Below are 5,026 nucleotides of genomic sequence, written 5' to 3' on the forward strand. Positions count from 1 at the left end.
ATCCCATAACCAATTATAAGTACACCTCCCTGCAATTTCTTGAGAGACAACCCGAGGTTTAAATACTTCAGTTTCTTTTTATTGGGTTTGCTTTAGTGACAACCAAATTTTTGTATGAAAGGATTATTGTTGGCTTAGAAACTATACTTGCAACGAGAATTCATTGTGAATTTCTTTACCAGCAAAAAATTCATTCGTCAAGAACCCATTGAAGTCAATGGGACTATGGTGCAGGAATTTTATGCAAACTACCAAGCTTGGGAAGAAAAGTCAGTCTTCCTCCGGGGAACAATGTTGGATACATCCAACCAAGCTCTAGAAGCTATTCTGAAGCTCGTATATGGCATCAGATTGTGGCGGACTACATCATCCCGAGCACCCACACTACCCATGTGAGATTTAGAACTGCTTTGCTACTGTGGGCTATTATGCAAGGGAAGTATATAGCCATCTTGCCTTTATTGTGCAAATCAATTTGGAAATTGGTTTAGAAGAAGAATATCAGTATTCCATTTCTATCGACGGTGATGCGCTTAGCAAACGCAGCGGGGGTAGAGAGGCAACCAATGGACATTGTATTCCGAGTTCCTAGAGGCAACAAGTTCATTCTGAGGGGAGATTTGGAGAAATCAACAACCATAACCCCCTCTAAGAGGAAGACACTCACAACTCGACCATCAAGTCTACCAACTTCATCAACTGTTTTACCCTTTCTCCGTCTTCTAACAGATCTATTCCGAGACATCTTGCACGATATCCACCATATGGAGCATTTGGAGCACAAATGTTTTGAGTGGATAGCGGCAAAGCTAGAAGGGAGAGACCCCGACCCGATTCCTACAGCTTCATCCGAGCTAGCTGGGGAGGAGCATGATGCAGTTGACCATCTCATATCTGAGCCTACCAGCTGAAGGTGGCCCCTCTTCATCCTCTCAGATCCTAAGCATGCACGGAGGACCATGCACAAATTAAGTGTGGGGGGAGGATCAATGACTTCAAGGGGGGTTGATGCACGGAAACTTGTCTCTCAACAATTTTCCTTCGGCAAGTATACCGAATTGTCGTCAAGTAAAAACTCACAATAGAGTGAGGTCGAATCCCACTGGAATTGATTGGTCAAGCAACTTTAATTAGAGGAATGTTCTAGTTGAACTAAGAAGAATTGGATTTGAGATTTGTAGAAAATTAAATGGCGGGAAAGTAAATAGCAGAAAACGTAAATGCTGGAAATAAAGAGCTGAATGTAAATAGTGGAAAGTAAATTGCAGAATCTTAAATTGGAATGGGAAAGATGCTCATAAAAGTAGTTTACAGAATTTAAAGAGAATGGGTAAGATCAGAAATGGGGAATTCATTGGGCTTAGGAGATGTTGCATTCTCCGGATCAAGTTCATTTTCATCTCTTCCTCAATCAATGCATTCATTGATCTCCTTGGCAATATTAAGTGATCGAATTCTAATTTCTTGGTAATTCAATCTCTCAAATCTTGATCAATAGCCAATTCCTTGGTCAATTACTCTTGAGAAGAGATGAAGTATGGTCACTGATTATGCCACATGTATTTCCAAATCAAAGTGTTGGTAGGATTATATGTCACTATATCCATCCAAACCCCAATTTGGTCCAACATGAGAAAGAATTTCTAGCATGATCTCTTCATTCCTCTTCCAAAGTTCCGAAGAGATCCAAGTATGAATAGCTTCTTTTCCAAGATAACTACCCAATTGATTGAAGATTGAAAGCTTTCTAGTAAAATCAAGAGAAAAGATAGAAGAAGAATAATGAAAACTAATATTGATCCATCAAATTACAACAGAGCTCCCTAACCCAATGAAAGGGGTTTAGTTGTTCATAGCTCTGGGAATGAAAAGCATAGATGGAGAGTACATTCTGAGAATTAAACTAAAAGTTGCAGAGAAAGTAAAATACAGAGAGTAGTTCTCCAATTTCCCAACCCTTTTTTGATTCAAAACTACCCCTATATATACTACTCTTCTGATCTTCTAGTTGGTTCTTCAAATCTTGGATATGGGCCTTTCGATCTTGAGTTTGAAGCAGTTATCCTCCTCAGTGGGCTTAGCTTTACTTGCAGAGAGAAAGTGTGAAGTAGGCAAGAACTTTTAGCTTAGGACGTTAGTGGCGTTAACGTTAAGTGAAAGTGTGGGTCCGAGAACGTTAGTGGCAGTCACCTTTTTCACTAACGTTCCTAACCCAAGGTTGATCCACATTAACTTCAACGTTAGTGGCACTAACGTGACCACTAACGTTGCCTCTTGATCCTTCGCACACGTCATTGGGACTTACCTTTTCCAATAACGTTGAGAATCCTCCCTTCCCTACGTTAGAGTTCACGTTAGTGTGGCTAACGTGACCTTTAACGTAGGCTTGCCAAATCTTCGAAAACGTTAGTGACACTTACCTTTGTCACTAACGTTTCAACACGCCCCTACTTCCCATGTTAGAGTTCATGTTAACTAGGTTAACGTGGCTTCTAACGTGGTGGTGATAGCCATCTCCAACGTTAGTGACAAAGGTGAGTGTCACTAACGGTGGCTCATCATTCTTTCATCCACATTAGCTTCCACGTTAACTAAGTTAACGTGAACTCTAACGTGGAAGAAGGAAATGAAGCCAACGTTAGTGACACTCCCCTTTGTCACTAACGTTGGAATAAGCCACTATGAGCCACGTTAGTTGCCACGTTAACTTAGTTAACGTGACTCTTAACGTGGGCTATGATGGCTTCGAGGACGTTGTTGGCGATTACTTTTCTCATTAACGTTGCAAGCTAGCTCCCATCCCACGTTAGTGGTTACGTTAGTTAGACTAACGTGGCTGCTAACGTGGTTCTTCCTTGCTTCCTTTGACCTGAAATCAAGCAATAGAGTGCATCAAAGTTCTAATCCAAATCATGAGACATGCATCATCCAATTTGTCATACAATTCTTGCATAGTTCTCATGAAATCATGTAAAGTGCATAATGTTTGCTTGAATCAAGATGTAAGTGAAATTCTACCCAAGTGTCACTAACGTTGGCGATTCTTGCTCCCTCCACGTTAGCTTCCACGTTAACTAAGTTAACGTGGCAACTAACGTGGCTCAAAGTGGCTTAGTCCAACGTTAGTGACAAAGGTGAGTGTCACTAATGTTGTCCATTCTTTTGCTTCCCCACATTAGAGTCCACGTTAACTGAGTTAACGTGGCCAATATGAGCTTGGTCCAACGTTAGTGACAAAGGTGAGTGTCACTAACGTTGGCTTCATTTCCTAAGAAAATGTATGAAACTACCCTAAAACAGTAAAGAAAAGGTCAGTAAAACTGGCCAAAATGCCCTGGCATTGATGACAAGTCATCTTAGCCTAGTTTCACTAGCCCTTTTCTTTAGTTTTCAATTGAATTATGCACTTTCTTGATACTTTAAGATTCCGCAATTTACATTTCTTGCATTCTAAGTTTCTGCCATTCAATTTCTTGTTCTTTAAGATTCAGCAATTTATTTCCTGTTCTCTTTAATTCCATGCAATTTAATTTCTACAAATCATAAAACACTCAACCAAATCTTGATTCGCTTAACTAAATTAACCACTAAGCTAAAATTGCTCAATCCTTCAATCCCTGTGGGATCGACCTCACTCCCGTGAGTTTTTATTACTTGATGCGACCCGGTACACTTGCCGGTTAGATTTGTGTGTTTTGGGAGAAATTCATTTTTCCACCAAAATACTCATCAAGTTTTTGGCGCCGTTGCCGGGGATTGATTAGATTGACAATGATTAAGTGAGGTGGTGATCTTGATCTAGCATTTTTATTTCCTGTTTCTCTAATTTTCAACTAACCCACTAACTGTTTGAATTTTTGCTTAAGCTAACTAAAACTTCATTCTAGCAGTAGATTGAAGTGTCACTGGTTTGTGTGTTTCTTATGTTCTGCTTGTATGTCAGGTACAAGAAGACCCACACCCACCTTTCATGAACAAGACGAAAGAATCCTCCGAGGGCTAAGAAGAGAAGCAAGAGAAAAAAATGTTCCTGGAGAGGAAGAATCAGATGAAGAATATCATGAATTGGAGGAACACTCAACAAATCCAACAAATCTACCAGTGAGAATGGCCAACAATAATGGTCAACCCCAGAGGAGAGTCTTGGCTTCATATACACTTGCTAATCCAAGGCATTGTGGGAGTAGCATTCTTACCCCAAATGTCGATGCAAATAACTTTGAATTGAAGCCCCAACTCATCACCTTGGTGCAGAACAATTGTTCCTATGGAGGAGGCCCCTTGGAAGATCCAAACCAGCACCTATCCACCTTCCTGAGGATATGTAACACAGTGAAGACCAATGGTGTGCATCCTGACAGTTACAAATTGCTGCTATTTCCATTTTCCCTCAAAGACAAAGCCAATCAATGGTTGGAGTCATTTCCAAGAGATAGCATCAACAACTGGGATGATCTAGTAACCAAGTTTCAGTCATTTTGTGACCTCGGTGCAGGTATAAACTTGATGCCTTTGTCTCTAATGAGGAAACTTCAAATTTCTGAGCTGAAGTTTACACGAATAGTTCTCCAAATGGCTGACAAATCCATTAAGCAAGCACTGGGAGTTGTGGAGAATGTGTTGGTAAAAGTGGGAAAATTCTTTCTCCCAGCTGATTTTGTCATCCTCGATATGGATGAAGACCCTAACACTCCCATCATCCTGGGGAGGCCTTTCCTGGCTACGGGCAGAGCATTGATAGATGTTGAAAAAGGAGAATTGTTGTTAAGAGTGCATGATGAGCACCTAGCATTCCATGTTTTTAAAATCCTGCATGAGCCTACTCAAAAAGAAGATTGTATGAAGGATAAGGCCAAGGATCAAAGCTTGAAGGAGGCATTCAATGAGTTAACTCCAAGACTTCTAAATCCATGCTTGAAAGAAGTAGAGATGGTGCAACAGACCAAAAAAATCAAGGAGGAACTAGATCCAAAACCCCCAGATGAGAACCTCAACATTCCAGATAAAGAACCACCAAGGCATGAAT

The sequence above is a fragment of the Arachis ipaensis genome, chromosome B05 (genome assembly GCF_000816755.2).
Source record: "Arachis ipaensis cultivar K30076 chromosome B05, Araip1.1, whole genome shotgun sequence".
In the NCBI taxonomy this organism is placed as follows: domain Eukaryota; kingdom Viridiplantae; phylum Streptophyta; class Magnoliopsida; order Fabales; family Fabaceae; genus Arachis; species Arachis ipaensis.